The sequence below is a fragment of the Lutra lutra genome, chromosome 16 (genome assembly GCF_902655055.1).
Source record: "Lutra lutra chromosome 16, mLutLut1.2, whole genome shotgun sequence".
In the NCBI taxonomy this organism is placed as follows: domain Eukaryota; kingdom Metazoa; phylum Chordata; class Mammalia; order Carnivora; family Mustelidae; genus Lutra; species Lutra lutra.
This window is the reverse complement of record NC_062293.1, coordinates 24,969,218-24,986,419: the sequence shown is the minus strand read 5'-3', so window position 1 is coordinate 24,986,419 and position 17,202 is coordinate 24,969,218. Positions and strand designations below refer to the sequence as shown.

General features: G+C 43.7%; 1 protein-coding gene across 2 annotated transcripts in view; it reads left to right on the top strand.

The window, feature by feature from the left end:
- Positions 1-1,761: 1,761 nt before the first annotated feature.
- The window catches only part of ZNF652 (zinc finger protein 652), a 60,902-nt gene continuing 45,461 nt past the window's right edge, over positions 1,762-17,202 (top strand). The window contains exon 1 of one of the 2 annotated variants that reach the window (XM_047706915.1): positions 1,762-2,104. The gene's annotated coding sequence lies outside the window, so the exon portion shown is untranslated. Of the gene's footprint in view, positions 2,105-2,139; positions 2,609-17,202 lie in introns of those variants that run through there. The other variant, XM_047706916.1, reaches the window with a different exon arrangement.

The window sequence follows — 17,202 nt, the reverse complement described above, 5'->3', positions numbered from 1 at the left end:
GCTGGATTGCCCTGACAGGCAGAGTAGGGAATGGGTTAAATGTCCTAGAAGGGCAACACTAGACATCTCAGTTGGATGTTCTGAGATTATCAGCCCTTGCGGAGGCCAAGTTCTTTCTTGCATTAAATCTAAGTCCTTTTTTTTTTTAAGATTTTATTTTACTTATTTATTTAATAATCTCTACACCCAAAGTGGGCTCAAACTTACAACCCTGAGATCAAGAGTCACATGCCCCACCAACTGAGCCAACCAGGTGCCCCTAAGTGTTTCCTTTTATTATTTATGCATGCATATTTCCTCCTGCTCTGCCTGAAGATTTTCTCTCTACCTGCTGTATTATGATGTCATTTTTAGTGTTTATCCACTGAAGGCGCTCACTACTGAGGAACACAACCCAAAGGTGCCAAATTACACTCCCTGGAGTGTGGAGTCCAAGGATAATAAAGACCAAGCATCTGTTTTCAGAAAAGGGGCCAAGGACAGAGCTAGCCCTGGAACACTTTTGTGTATCAAGTTTCAATCTCTCCCCTAACCCTATCCCAAATTCAGGTCATTTTACTTGCTATAGGGATTTTTTTTTCCGGGGGGGTTGGGGGGCAAAGGAAGGAATGGTTATTTGGGAAAGAAGTAGTTGCATCCCTATTGAAAACGTGTCAAGAGGTAGGTCTTTATGCAAAGATATTTATTAAGTGTGTTTTTCATAATGGAAGGAGGATGAGGAGTTTCAATGGAGATAAGATTTGGGAAACATCGGGGAAGTTTGGTTTCTAGTGGGAAAGGGTCATCCTGACCCTCCAAGTTGCTGTCTTGGGTCCTCCCCTCCCCAGGTCTTTACCTTGCCTGCCTCACTTCCTCTCCGAACGCCAAGCACTTACAATTACGGACACCCTCTCTTGGCTCGGAACTCACATAAATGCTACCTTGTTAGCTAATAGTACCATTAATTATATTAATGATTAATAGCTAATTAGTCATATTGCTGTAATACTTTCAATGGAGGCTTCCTTTCTTACAGCAATTCGGTGTCTCAAGCACACACACATCCCCTTCCCTATTCCTGGCTACAGAACAAACGCGGCTCTAAATGTTTTTCTGGCCGTTCCGGCAATCTCTAAATTTCCCCAGGTTTTATTAGCTGTCCCATTTATCTGGTGAATGACCGCTACTGCTTATATTTTGTCTCCTTTATTTCTGTCCTCTGTCACTCACCCTACCCTCCAGTAACAGAGGCTACAGTCAAGATTTCTTAAAACATTTTATTTCATAAACCAAAGGCTCCTTTACTTCTAAATCTCACTTGGTCCCACTTTCCTATTTCGGCCCCCTTTCTCCACTTTTACCTTTCCTTAATCCTAACCCGCCCCTACTTCGGGGAGGCTCACACCCTCCGCCCCCAGCTCCCTCCCACTCTGCGTTCTGGCTTCCTTTCAGCAACCACGCCCCCAGACCCTGGGAGAGCGGTGCGCACGCGCAGTCCACGCCTTTACCTGGGCGCTCAGCAGTGGGCGGAGTGGGGGAGGGCGGGGGTGGAGCGGGAGTCGGCGGTTATCTGGGCGGCGGGGCGCTCACATTGTGGCAGCGGGGAGAAAAGGTGCGCCAGGGCCGGCCCCAGGGGCTGCGCATGCGCGCCGCCGCGCCCAGCGGCCGGGATGCCAGGGGGGCGGGCGGAGGGAGGTGTCGGCTCCCGGTTGGGCGGGGGGGGGTGGAGGCGGGCGAGGGACGGGGCGCGGGCGCGCGCGCGCGCTCTCGCCGCCGCTCGCCTTCCCTCCCTGCCCCCGGCTCCGCACACACAACCACACACGCACACCCCCTCCCCTGCCTCCCTCCCCGCGCGCCGCCCGCCCCGCCGGCCCCGCTCGCCCTCGCGCGCTCGGAAGGGAGTCGCGAGACGTCGGAGCGGCGGCCACGTAGCGCTGCGGCGGCGGCGGCGGCGGCGGCGGCGGCCGAGGCCGGGTCTGTGGAGCGGCCCTGAGGACAGACGTTGGGCGGGGGGGAGGGGCCGGCCCGGCCGGCGGTTGTTACTCGAGCGCCGCGGCTACAGGCCCCCCGCCGCAGGGATGGACCGCCGAGGCGGCGGTCGGGGCGGCGGAGGCGGCCGGCCAGGGTGAGTAGGGGCCCCTGCCCCCCACGCACACGCCACAGTCGCGGCTGCGCCCCTTGCAACAGCCCTTCCTCCGCCGCCCGCCGGGCTGGCCGGGGTTCGGGCGCCGGGTTAACCCTTCGCCGAGGCAGCTGCGTGCACTAGGCCGGAGCAGCCCCCATCCGGCGGGGAGGCCCGGGGCGCTGCGCTCCCCTGGTCGCGAGCTGGGGCCGGGGGCGCCTGCTTCTGCTCCTTCGTTCCCTCGCTCCCGGACCCGGGCCGGGCTCCAGTTTTGCAGAGAGCCCGCTCGCCCAGAGGCCCGAGGGGAAGCTGGGGTTGCCTGGGTTAGCGGGCCGAGGAAGATTTGCACCGGTCCTCCTTCGAGCATTCCCCTGCCCTGCAACTGGCAGCTTGCACCCGTTGCCTCCCCAGCCCTGCGGTTGCGCCCAAACCTCCAACCCCTGGGAGTATTGTGCCGCCCGAGATAAAATGCATCGGTGTATACCCGTCCGACACTCACCCCAGAGGGTAATGCAGACCTTTCTCCACCCCCCACCTCCTCCTCCTCTCCAATCAGCCTGTACTTAAGATTCTTAGATGGGAGACACTAAAGGTAGTGACACCCCCGTTACATCTGCACATAACATGCTCATTGTCGAGGGATGTCTTCTGTAGAAATGATAAATGCCCCTGCCTCACGCTCCAAGTCTGTCTTGACGATTTGAGATCCCATATGTTCTTCTTTGAAGAGGGCCAGTCTTTGATCACATTTAGTACATCCCTCCCCGACAACACATACACACACACACACACACACACACACACACACACTTCCTGATTGCCAGAGCAGCCCCTGTCATTGCGGATCCATTGTCAGGAAGGGCTTGTGCCAATCAAAGGAATGTGCTTTTGCTTTTGGAGAAGGGTTCTTTCCACAACCATGGTCTCAGGATGTTCCTGCGTGAGTGTGTCTTTGATTGTCCCCATGTTCAAACATCGTTATCCTAGTATTTTCCTGATCTGCATCGCCTGTGTACCCTCAGCAACACCTGAGTGATGCTTCTTTCCCCTCAGTTGATTAGATACATGTGTGTGAGCATTTCATTTATTTTGTCTCAGTATTTAAGATCGATCGTCATGGCATAGTAAATAAATAGGGTCATGTTTTGGGAAGAATGTGTTTTTTTTTTTTTTTCCCAGAGATGGTCAGGCCTGTATTGTTCTGGGAATGACAACTAGCACATGCTTTGTTGACAACATGTGTATGCTTAAGGAATGAAGAGCTGCTGGGGCTGGCATATGTGTGCGGGCTGAATGTGGGGAGATGTTCCCCTTAGGGCTCATTTGAGAGGGGTCAGCTGCACAGAAGATGGTCAGGACTGGCAGGCAGCTTGGTTGCCTGTGTGGGGACTGTGCCCATGCATTCAGATAGATAATTCCTTTAGTATAATTTTGTTTAAAATGTTCACTTCTGAGTTTCAGCAATTCCGGAAATGTCTTCTTCAGTGGTTCTTAACCTTTCTTTGGGATCATGGAAGCCTTCAGGGTCCTCTTCTTGGTGAAAGAGACACTCCTAATTTTTGTGTGCATTACAGTCCTCTTGAAGCTAGTCCTGGGACGGTCAGGTTGAGATCTGTATTATGCAAAAGTGAAAGGAACTTGAGTTTTGTGTTTTGTTTTGTTTTGTTTCTTAAGGATTGACATTACAGTACTTTGGTCCTGAGCAACAAAGTAGATGATGTGTGTGTATCCTTGTGTTTTGTTCTTTGACTACAGCGGGTTAGGGGTCTGTAAGGTATCATTCCCTGTTTTCCTGTAAAAAGGAGATGTGTGAGAGCATTTCAGAAAAAGTTCAGACTGGAGTCAAGATAATTTGTCTGAATTTGACCAGTTGATGATATACGTTCCTTGCACTGTTTTCTAAAGGTAGCAGATTTCAAAGTCAGTGGTCTGTTTCATGATGCCTGTCCATGATGTGCTTATGGAGGTTGATTTGATATCTTAAAAGAAGGCTTTATCCTTCCCATAGTAGAGCACCTGCTCCGTGCAGATTTTTTTGACTTTATTAAATATGATTTCATGTCATAATTCAGGATGACATTGCCACCAGAATCATCGATTTTAAAGTTTTGTTTTAATGGAAGGATCTTGGTTGCAGTTATGGAATTCAGTCTCCATGTTTAGAATTTAGAACAAGGGATGAACATTGCACTTTTCTATCAACAAGCAGGGGATAAATATCAACTATTCTTTCTAAATCACTCTGCATCCAGCTTTGCCCTTTTGATTATATTTCAACCAAGGGGGATTTATTCCCCTTGTGATAGTGTTGTGATGGTCAGTGACATTAAAAAAACATAGTCCCCAGGTCTCCAGGAGCTTACAGTTCTGACATTTTTTACTTAAGGAAGGAATCCTTTGAGACTCTTTCTTTCTTTCTTTCCTTTATTATTATTTTTTTTTTACATTTTTGGGGTTCTGAGAGGCTAAGCAATTCATGGTTTTAACATTTCTTTGGAAGGCAGGGGGGCCTTGGAATCTTGCACAGAACCTGTTCCACACGCCTGAAGAACAGCATTTATTCTAATAATTATGCAGTATACCCTATGAAGTTTGAAAGCATGCTGAGATGGCAAATATTGAGTTTTTATCTAATAAATATGCTTGAAGTGGCTTGGATTACAGGTTATATTTTTGTTCATGTCACGCCTGGAGCATTACTGTTGGAAATTATTTGCCTATCCTAACCCCAAACCATTTCAAAGTTGCAAATAATGTTACTTTGTCAGCATCGTCCTATAGTGACAGATCACTAAAATCTCAGGGGACAGTGTGCTTCCTTGATTTAAAATTGCAGAACCTCTTCTTACCAGTCACTTACCTAGTTAAACACCCACACACCACTAAGCAGCTGATCACAGAACACGTATGGCTGTGAGAACAGCATTCTGTCTGCCAGATTCAGAGCTTGGAAGCCGGGAAACAATTGCACGGCAGAGAAACACTTAAGAAGCAGTAGTGCCAGCAGCTCCCTCATTAATACAAACAGCTTGCTTTAGTTTCTTCAACACTCTTCCTCAGACACCCTTCCCTTAGGAGGTTTCAGATCAGCGGCTTCTACTCAGGGGAAACAGCACCTACCTCCTTTCTGCAACTGTGGCCTCCAGATCTGATTTGTGACGCCCAGAGCTGTTTCCATTTCTGCTCAAAGTATGGGAAGTAATCTTGTAGCGTGGTAAGAAAATACTTTTCAAGTCTCTAGAAGAAAGTTGATTAGTAATGCTGCTGATGCGATCTTGCTTTTGAAAGTGTCCGGAGCCTAGCAAAGCAGTAAACTGTAAAAGTGAACTGTTAAAAAAAAAAAAAAAAAATCACCCTTTACTCAAGGGTTTTAGATAATTTCACCAAAAATGTGAATATACTCTTGAGTTTCATTTCCCTTGTTGTAAAAAGTCAGTGGAGAGACTGCCAATAGCAACAACAAAAACCCCTGTGGAGTCTCTTATATTTTGAGCCATAGCCTCTGGAGCTAGGTATGCTACAGGCGGTAACTGCGTTTCCTTGCGGGGAACTCTTGGATCTTGTCCTCCAGCTGTAGGTATGGTCGTCTTCTCAGCTACTGTCACCATTACTTTACTTTTCTTTTCTTTTCTTTTTTAAAGATTCTATTTATTTGACAGGCAGAGATCACAAGTAGGCAGGCGGGGAGAGCAGGGGTGGGGGGGGGCGGGGACGGGGGTGGGGGAAGCAGGCTCCCTGCTGAGCAGAGAGCCCAATGCAGGGCTTGATCCCGGAACCCTGAGGTCATGACCTGAGCCCGAAGGCAGAGGCTTTAACCCACTGAGCCACCCAGGGGCCCCTACTGTCACCATGTCTGACAGCACTTGAATTTACTTTGATAGAGGGAAACTATGCTGCAGGTAGTGAATTTAGCTGAAGGAAGATCGGGGAGATGGTCCTTTGTGGCCCCGGCAGAGCAGGATTTGAATCGGCTCCACCAGTTACCAGCTTTGCGGCATGGGGCAAATCACCTTGACCTCTCTGGCCTCAGTTTCCTCAGCAGTAGAATGGGATTTGTTTTAAGGGTTTAGAGCTAAGATATGCAAGCTGCTAGCACAGTTCCTCCCGCATGTCCATGTCCTTAGTAAGGACTCAGTAAATGGCAGGACACAGCGGATGCAGGAAAGAGAGATCATTTTGGCTGGCAAGAGGCCTGGCGCGACGATCTGCATACTTTCATTTGTGCAGATTTGGGATGAAAAAACGGCAAATATTTGACTTGGAGCATACCTAAGCCTTGCAGGTGCAGTGCGCTGATTGGAACTTTGGTTTGTTGCTCTATGGCTGGCTGAACGTGGTGAAGACGACAAAACTTGGCCCCAAATTCTGCAGTGCTACCCACAGGCTGTGCTTGTTTTAAGCCTATTCAGAGCTTGTGTGGTTGAAAGGGGTGTCTTAGGACATTAACGTGTCTCAATGAGTTCTGTGTCCAGAGTTGAATCACGTGCAAAGCCTTGTGTAAATTTTCATGGTTAGTGCAAGCCGTAAAGTGCTTGACAGAATCGTGAAGACATCAGAGGCTTATTTTAGTTAATCTGTTTGTTTATATAGCAGTTATGTTTGATTTAAAAAAAAAACACTTATGAACATTTTCTCCTAAAGAATTCCCATCGCTCATCTGAGGGTTTGTTTTTTTTTTTAAAGATTTTATTTATTTATTTGACAGCGAGATCACAAGTAGGCAGAGGCAGGCAGAGAGAGAGAGGAGGAAGCAGGCTCCCTGCCAAGCAGAGAGCCCGATGCGGGACTCGATCCCAGGACCCTGAGATCATGACCTGAGCTGAAGGCAGAGGCTTAACCCACTGAGCCACCCAGGCGCCCCTCACCTGAGGTTTGATCATAAACTGTTATTTGGGTTATAAGTTTGAGTGCCTTAGGCATTTTTGCTTTGGTGGGTGAAGGAAAGAAAAGTCAAGTCCCCCTACCTGTCAAATTTTATCTACTCTCCACTTTAGGTCTATACCTACAGACTGTGGGTGTGTATCCCTAGCCTTGTTTTAGGCCGAAAGGTAACCTTACGGTAAAATATGACATTTTTTTTTTCTCTTTAAAACCTAGTTTAAGAGATGGAGTCCTTTGGAAAGTAGATTCAGGGGCATGTATACAGTTTTATTCAGTGCATAGAGCTTTTTTTTTTTTTAATTTATTTATCTGACAGACAAAGATCACAAGTAGGCAGAGAGGCAGGCAGAGAGAGGAGGAAGCAGGCTCCCTGCTGAGCAGAGAGCCCCATGTGGGGCTCGATCCCAGGACCCCGGGACCATGACCTGAGCCGAAGGCAGAGGCTTTAACCCACTGAGCCACCCAGGCGTCCCTGCATAGAGCTTTTAAAATAGAATTTCTTGGCTTATGTAGAATTAAATTATTCTGTCATTTTTGCAGGATACCATGGTGATAAGTCTGTGAACCCACGAGAGTTACCTCGAGACTTATCTGATAAGGTAGACACATCGGTAATGCATTAGGCTTTACCTCAAGGGACCCTGCTAATCCTTATTTTCTTTATTATTGAGCCACGTAGGGCTTTCCCATCAATGAAATCAGTCACTAGTATTGGATTGCTGATAAAGAGGGATTGGCAAATAATGGTCTTAGACTTGCCTTAGATTTTGTAGAACACTTGAAAAAATTTAATCTCAGCCAGATGTATAATAATAATAATAAGAGCACTTACGCTATGTGAGCCCAGACTGACTAAACAAATGAAATTGAGATGATCAAGTTACATATTTTTTTTCTCAACTCTAAGACATTTTGCTAAGTAAACTTTTTCTGGGGAGGAGGGTGCTATTTTTTTTTTTTTTTTAACTATTATTTTTTCTGGTGTAATAGAGTCAAAGGCCTAGCCAAGCTGTAGTTGGCTTTTGTCAGTTTCTTGATAAACCAATCAGTGTGTGGCCAGAAGGGATTGTCGGAAGGGAGCAGAAAGAGGAAGAGACATGGTGGGAGTATGGCCCCACACACAATCAAGCCTGATTTCTTGATCTTGCTATGCATGTGGTATCAGAGGGTTCTTACTCTCAGCTGGATTTCACAAAGACAGTGTTGGGTGATTCCTTTTGTTTTTAATGCTAGTGAAGCCTAGAGGCTTTAACCGCTTTGGAATTTAGACTTTTCAGCTTTGGAGTTTTGATTCAGTTTTGGAGATTCGATGGAATATGATTTCTTTTTTTTTTTTTTTAAAGATTTTATTTATTTATTTGACAGAAATCACAAGCAGGCAGAGAGAGGGGGAGAAGCAGGCTCCCTGCTGAGCAGAGAGCCCGATGTGGGGCTCAATCCCAGGACCCCAGGATCATGACCTGAGTCGAAGGCAGAGGCTTCAACCCACTGAGCCACCCAGGCACCCCTGGAGTATGATTTCTTAATTACCCTGTGTGGCCCACAAAATGAGATTTATAACTAGGCCCTTATGAATTGTTTTCATCCTTTCACAAGTACCATTTTAATGTCTCTAAAGTATTATCTGTGGCCTGTGAACATTGAAACACATGGTGAGGTGTTGGGTTTTTTGAGGGTTTTTTGGTTTGTTTGTTTTTTTGTTATGAGGGGAAGAGGAGAGTGTATGTGATCTTAGTTGTAGAGGTAAGTCTATGTTTTTTCCCCAGTTCCTCTTAAGACTGTGACACAGCTGCCCAGAGACTTTTCCTGTATTAATATACTCTTAGAGCTGGGGTTTGAAGTTACCTTGCCTAAAAGATCCTCCTTATAGAGAGCCCTACGGTTTTCTTTCTAGCATACAAATTCATCTAAATAAACTCAGCAAAAGTTTGGGTAAAACCTAAATGTCTGTCAGTGGAGACTTGGTAAATAAATTTGGGTATATTCATGCAATAGAATAAATTTTTCAGCTGCAAAAAAGAATGAGGAAACTCCATGTATTGCTGTGGAAAATCTCTAAGCTGTACATAGGTGAAATACAGTGTGTACTCATGTGTGTATAGTGTCCTTAGCTCAAAATTATGTTTATAAAATTCACTCATGTTTTCATGTGTCACAACAATTAGTTTTTCCTCATGTAATATTTAGTTGTACGAATATGTTGTAATTTATTTGTCCATTCTGCCTTTGATGGACATTTGGATTATTTCTGGTTTTGGCTGTTATGAGTAATGGTGCTCTGTTCACTATATTTTCTTCTGTACTTAAAATTTCTTTTTAAAGATTTTATTTATTTGTTTGACAGAGATCACAAGTAGGCAGGAAGGCAGGCAAAGAGAGAGAGGGGGAAGTAGGCTCCCTGCTGAGCAGAGAGACCGATGCAGATGCGGGGCTCAATCCTAGAACCCTGAGATCATGACCTGAGCTGAAGGCAGAGGCTTAACCCACTGAGCCAGCCAGGCGCCCTGTACTTAAAATTTTTGATCCATGTGAATGTATACCCACTAAATAATTTTTTCATTTAAAAAGCATCCTTCAGCTATCCATAGGAAAATTATAATGTCCCATTTTAGATTAAATATTGAAATATTTACAAACCTTTTTTTTTTTTTAAGTACATTCTCCAAGGCCTAGCTTGGATTTTTACAATATTAAAAGAATCCCCAAATCTACCTGAGAGTAAACTCTATATACTTTTATCCTTAAAGAGGGGTTAAATATGACAGAATATATCTTGAAAATAGTTACATCTCTTGAAAGATTTGTCTTTGTAACTGCTAAATATTTCTTTCATTGCCTAATTTCATAATAATGACATAATAATCCTTCTTGCATTGTTAATTATTTAAAATGTTTATTTAATATTTTTATAACTGTGATATATTTAAACTTTTTGGAAACCCAAGGTTTTAAACAAATAGCAACAGGAGAAACGTACTTCAGTATAGTTAACCTGGTTTGGAATGTTGTGAAATGCAGTGGGCCTGCCCCCAAAGCCCCATGGAGGTGTGGGGGTTAAGGGGGTGGGTAGGTGCTTCTGCTGGCGGCCTGGGCCTGGCCCATAATCTCTGCTGGGGCGCCATCGTTTCTGTTGAAAACTGCATTTGGTTACATTTTTTTGCTGTAATTGCACTATTGTCATTTTCTCCTTCTTGTCCAAACATGGAAATAATGTTTAAAATACAAACCTGTAAAGCAGTGGTTCTCAGCCAAGGGCAATTTTGCCTCCAGGAGATGTTGGGTGATGGCTGGAGAGATCTCTGCTGCAAGTGGAACCTGGGGGGTGCTACTGGCATCCAGACGGCAGAGGCCAGGGAGGCTGTGGACCATCCTACAGGGCACAGCACAGCCCCTCACAACAAAGAGTGGTCTGGTCCCAAATGTCAGCTGTGCTGAGGTTGAGAACCCCTGCTCTACCACAACTCACTCGCTAAGGTGATGCTACAAGGCAGGGAGCAATTTTAGCATTGACTTTGTTAGATTTAGCACATGAAAGTCCTATTTAGCTTATGTAGTGTAGAGAAGAGATACGCTAGGAAATTGCCTAAATTGTAATAAGGTTTTAAATATGAAAACTGATTTAAGTATAAGTTTTAGTGAATAAGTCATCTTAAAAATTTTTTACTATTCTTTTTTTTTTAAGATTTTATTTATTTATTTGACAGAGATTACAAGTAGGCAGAGCAGCAGGCAGAGAGAGAGGGGGAAGCAGGCTCCCCATTGAGCAGAGAGCCCGATGCGGGGCTTAATCCCAGGACCCTGGGATCATGACCCGAGCCTAAGGCAGAGGCTTTAACCCACTGAGCCACCCAGGCGCCCCAATTTCTTACTATTCTTAAGTAAGTTTTACCCCCAACCTGGGCCTTGAACTCATGACCCCAAGTCTAAGAATCACGTGCCCTATTGAATGAGCCAGCCAGGCGCTCCTAGTCATCCTTTAAGAAAATAGGCTATTTATAGTCTCCTAGTGGGTAAAACCAGATTATTTTGGAAGATAGTTCTTATCTATAAGATTATTCACAAAGAGAAAGAGTCTTTGTATATATTACACAGTGTGAAGACTTTTTTTTTAAAGATTTTATTTATTTATGACAGAGAGAGATAGGGAGAGAGGGAACACAAGCAGGGGGAGTGGGAGAGGGAGAAGCAGGCTCCCTACGGAGCAGGGAGTCTGAGGTGGGACTCAATCCCAGGACCCTGAGATCATGACCCGAGCTGAAGGCAGACCCTTAAGGACTGAGCCACCCAGCACCCCAACTTCTTTTTCAAAAGCAGATACATTTTATTTTTTTTTAATTTTTTTTTAAGATTTTTTATTTATTTATTTGACAGACAGAGATCACAAGCAGGCAGAGAGAGAGAGAGAGGAGGAAGCAGGCTCCCCACTGAGCAGAGAACCCGACGTGGGGCTCGATCCCAGGACCCTGAGATCATGACCTGAGCCGAAGGCAGAGGCTTTAACCCACTGAGCCACCCAGGCGTCCCGCAGATACATTTTAAAGTGTATCTTGTTTGCTCTAAAAGAAAAATACTTGGTTGTTCAACATAAAGTGTATTTAAATCTTGTATAATGTGGTAAGTTAAACTTAATATTGGAAAGGGACCCAATGTTTAAATTAAATTTGGAAAATACATGCATAGTAAAAAATTTTCTGCTTTCAAATGGCTAGTTTCTTCCTGTCAGGTTATGGTAAAGAATGTATACAATTCTGGGGCACCTGGGTGACTCAGTCGGTTAAGTCTCCGGCTCTTGGTTTTGACTTAGGTGGTGAGCAAAGATTCTTTCTCCCCTTCTTCCTCTGCCCCCCCACGCCCTCCTCCCCCCGGCATGCGTGTGCTCTCTCTCTCTCAAAAAAAAAAAAAAAAAGAACGTATACAAAAAAAAAAAAAAAAAAAAAAAAAGAACGTATACACTTAGGCATCTATTCCACCTTGTAGGTATTACAACGATATCCAAAAGACAGTTTGTTCAGCCTCCCAGTCTCCAACCTTTTCGTCAATTCAAATGGAAAGTTAGATTTTCTTTTTCTTTGAAGATGACTTCTGTCTCTAAGGTCAGGTGCTGCAATGAGCACTGAAAGACTTGTCCACAGAAGCCAGAGAGTGCAGAATTGGACTCGTCTCACTCCAGAACTGTTTACTGAATTCCCCATAGCACTCTTTCTTAAGCTTTTTGACCATGACCCCCAGTAAGCAGCAGTGCACGTGTGGTCCCATCTGTTCTCTCATATTCATACCCCACCCACAACTGAAACGAAACCTTCAGAAAACAGTACTTACTCTTACTGGTTGTGAGGCAGTCTGTTGTTTTTTTATTCCAATTCATTTTTCAAAACTGGGGTGGGTCAGGCAAAACTTGGGTGAGTCAGGCAGTTTGAAAATCACCCTATGTGAAAATCACCCTTTTGTGCTTAACAAAAATTATTTTCTTGAAGTCGATCCTAAGCAGAGACTTACTGGATTAAATGGGGGTTGGGAGAGTGCTAAAATTAAAAGCTATGCTTAGAGGTATAAGTTTGAAGTAGAAATCCAAGTAATGTGTCATGGAGAAAACCATTTTATTTATGACTTTATTCCATGTAGAAAGTAATTTTTTAAAAGATTTTTTAAAAATTTATTTATTTGACAGAGATCACAGGTAGGCAGAGAGGCAGGCAGAGAGAGAAGGGGAAGCAGGCTCCCCGCTGAGCAGAGAGCCCGATATGGGGCTCGATCCCAGGACCCTGGGATCACGACCCGAGCCTAAAGCAGAGGCTTTAACCCACGAGCCACCCAGGTGCCCCTAGAAAGGCAATTCTTAAAGACCAAAAACTCTAGAAGGGTTATGGTTGGATCCTCATTTTGCCTAGTGTTTTAAGCTACGGTATTCCAAGAGGTAGTACACCTGCTGTTGCTTAATAGACACACACACACACACAGAGTCTACCTGTTGTTTACTAAGTTACATGGAACTGAGGAGATTAACGAATATGTGGAAAGATTTTTTTTTTAACTCCATAACATGACTTTCTTTAACACAGAGCTGGTTTAGACAATAATTTGCTTATGTAGAATGGTTACAGAATAAAAATCTCCCAAGGACTCAGCAGTGAGTGTTCACTTCTCTGTAAAAATCCAATTCCAGGGTTGGACTGCATTCAGAGACAGCTCTGTCAGAAAAGCACTCATCGGAAACTAGTTCTCCAGAAGGATAACACTTTAAAGTCACTTGGTTGACACTGTCTTTGATTTCTGTCCCCAGAGTTATATATATTGTCTGTATTTTTGTTATTCATCAACTTTTACGGAGCATTTGCCATTTAATCCTCATATAACCCTTTGAGGTAGTATATTATTATTACTCCATTTTACCAGCAGGGAAATTGAGACAAAGTGAGGTTATGTAACTTGCCAAGTTAAATATGTTCTTTTCTTGGCAGTGAGATTTTATGAGAAAGGACCTGTTAAATCATTCTATTTTGCTGATTAAAAATGAAGTTTAGAGGTGCCTGGGCAGCTCAGTCTCATTTAACTGTCTGACTCTTGATTTCACTTCGTTATGATCTCAGGGTTATGGGATCGAGCCCCACGTCAGACCCTGACACAGTGGGGTGTCTGCTTAAAGATTCTCTCTCCCTTTCCTTCTGCCCCTTCCTCCCGCTCACTTGCACATGTACATGCTCTTTCTCTCAAATAAATAAATCTTAAAAAACAAAACAAAACAAAACTGGGGCACCTGGGTGGCTCAGTGGGATAAAGCCTCTGCCTTAGGCTCGGGTCATGATCCCAGGATCCTGGGATTAAGCCCCGCATCGGGCTCTCTGCTCAATGGGGAGCCTGCTTCCCCCTCTCTCTCTGCCTGCTGCTCTGCCTACTTGTAATCTCTGTCAAATAAATAAATAAAAATCTTAAAAAAAAACCCTGAAGTTTAAGAACTAGAATTTTAGAACCCATAAATATTTCTGGCTTTAATTTTTTTTAAAGATTTTGTTTATTTATTTGACAGAGACACAATGAGAGAGGGAACACAAGCAGGAGGAGTGGAAGAGGGAGAGGCAGACTCCCTGCCGAGTGGGGAGCCTGATGTGGGGCTCGATCCCAGGACCCCAGGATCATAACCTGAACCAAAGGCAGCTGCTTAACAACTGAGCCACCCAGGCCCCCAGTATTTCTGGCTTTTAGAAACCAGAGACTGAATAAGTCCCTTGTTTTAACTTTCAAAGTAACGTACAGTAAAATTGACACTATGGTGTGTGCCATTATGTGAATGCCCGTATGTGTTAGAGATTCATGTAACCTCCACCACAGTCAGGATACAGAACAATTCTGTCACCTGAAAACACTCCCTGCTGCAGCACCTTGGCCTTCATACACCGCTGCACCCCCTGCCCCCTGCCATGACCTCTTGCTCATCCCTATCCTTTTCTCTTCTGGAGAATGTTCTATAAATGGGACCATACCATATGTAACCTTTGAGACTGATTTCTTTTGGCATAATGCCTTTGAGATACATCCCAGTTTTTGTGTGGCTCAGCTGTTCCTTTTTTATTGCCAAGTAATATTCCATTGATGTGAATGGATTACAGATTGTTTTTCCATTCACCTGTTGGAGGACATTTGGATTATTTCCATTTTTGGCTGACATGAACAGAGCCTCCATAAATATTCATGGACAGGTTTCGGGATGAATGGTGAGTTTTCACTTCTCTAGAGTGACTCCCAGGGAACGGCCCCTCTGGGTCATACTGTGCTGTGTGGGTCGATCTGTTTTCCAGAGCCAATGTGTTCTTTTGCATTGACACTGGAAACATATGAAAGTTCTAGTTGTTCTGGATCTTTGTCAGCACCTGATATTGTTGGTATTTTTCTTTTTTTTAAATTTTAGCCGTTCTAACAGGTGTATAGAAATAATTTATTTTGGGCCTTATGACCAGAATCTGGGTGGTAGGCCCAGCTCTGCTGGCATCTAACTATTGACTTTAAAGGAGCCCTTTAACTTTTCTGAGCTTCTTGTTTCCTCGTCTCTCATATGATAGGGAGTACTGAATGTGCTGTGAGTTCTCCTGCAATTCCTAAATTCATTGATGTGGAAAGAGAAATCCTTGGCAAGAGGACAGATTTATGTTTGCTTATGCACCAAAAGTCTCTTGACTGATCTTCTGAGCTAAAGTAAAAACACTAGAAGCAGTATACATATTTATAAATGGAATCCGTATGAAATTACTTGATATTTATAACTATAGTTTGTCTTTTGGATCTAAACATAATATTGTGATGTTGTGTGTCACATCTAGAAGCAAAAATTACATAGCTAATGTTAACTGTTAGCACTGACAACCTATAATCTTTTGGCTAATGTCTGATGTTTTTATAATATAACTTTCTCAGCTTTCTGAGGTTATAGTTTATAAGGTTTAATCACAAATATTTTGCCATTTCCTGTCATGAATGGGGGATCATTTTTTAAAAAGATTACATATTTAGGAACTTGCCCTTAATGACTTTTTTGAGTATGAGACAAATTGCTTCTATATAGCATAAAAAAGAATAGGTTTATTATTTTTCTAAAAAAATTATACAGATAAAGCAACATGCTTTTTTAAATTCAAAGATAATCTTTTTTTTTTAAGATTTTATTTATTTATCTGACAGAGACACAGAGAGAGAAGGAATACAAACAGGCGGAGTCGGAGAGGGAGAAGCAGGCTTCCTGCTGAGGAGGGAGCCCAATGTGGGCCTCAGTCCCAAGACCCTGGGATCAGGACCTGAGCTGAAGGCAGCCACTTAATGACTGAGCCACCCAGGCGCCCCAAAAACAATTCTTAATTAAGGTGATTATAACTCAATATTTGTAATCCCAGTAAGTCTCTTTTAAAATTTTTTAGATTTTATTTTTAAATAATCTCTACACCCAGCGTGGGGCTTGAACTCACAACCCCAAGGTCAAGCGTTGCACACTCCGCGCACTGAGCCTGTCAGGTGCCCCTCTTTTTAAATTTTTTAAAATAAGTTTTTAATTTTGGAATAGCTTGAGGTTGACAGAAAAGTTGCAGAAAGAGTATTTGTATACCCCTCATCCAGTTCCCAATTGTTAAATTCTTACCTAACCATGTTAAAATATTACATAAACTGAGGAACCACCATTGGTATATTACTGTCAACTCCAGAGTTAATTCAGATTTCACTAGGTTTTCAACTAATATCCCTTTTCAATTTCGAAACATCCTAAATCAGGTTTTTAAACCCTATGCTTAGGTGCCTCGTTAGCGCAGTAGGTAGCGCAGTCAGTAACATAAACTCTATGCTTAAATGAGCATTCCAGTATACTTACAAGCCGCTGTCTCCCAGACAACAGGGGACGCAACCATCTTTTGTCTACGAGGAAATTAAGAGGAAATTAACTTGTCTGTTAATCGCAAGCAGTAGTCACCAGTTTACTATGCGGGATGGTTTCACACACTCTGTGAAGACTGGTTCTGAGAGAATTTAAGTATTAGGTGGCTCTTGAAGAAAAGGTGCTGGCCTTGAGGCAGAATACTATTATAGATAGGGAAATACGTGGGTATCTTTCACTCCACACTTGCTAATGCAAAGAATCCCCCCTAAGGCAAACCATGGCATCTCAGCTCTTGATACTAATTTGAATTGTTCCTTGAAGCTATGGAAGAGGAGGAAGGAATTGGCAACATCAAACAGATGTGGGTTTTTAAAAATCACTTTCCCCCCAGAATAAGTGGAACTCTTTAAGTGTTCCCCCCATTAACATGCCACTTTTTTTTTTTTTTTCTAAACAACCAAAAAGTCCTCTTAAGCATTCTAGGAAACAAAAAACGTGGTCAAGAAAAGCTTCAAGAAGCAGGTGCATTTGAGCCAGGTCTTGAAAGATGGCTAGGATTTTATAATCGAATGGCGGGGAGCAGTGTTTTAGGCAGAAGGAAAGGATGACATAGTCAAAGGTTTAGAGGAAAAAAAATCAAGGTGTATTTGAAAAATAGCATGAGGAGGTTAGGTAGGACAGGAGGCCTTTGGGAGCCAAGACTAAAAAAGTGGGGCTCAGATGGTGGAGGGCTTTTGGAATGGTCTGCTGAGGAGTTGTATTTTCTTCCAAGGCTTTAGAAACCAGTAAAGGTTTTGTAGCTAGGAAATTACGTGATCCACATTCTTTAGGGAAATGCAGTTTAGAAGATCTCTGTATAAAGTGA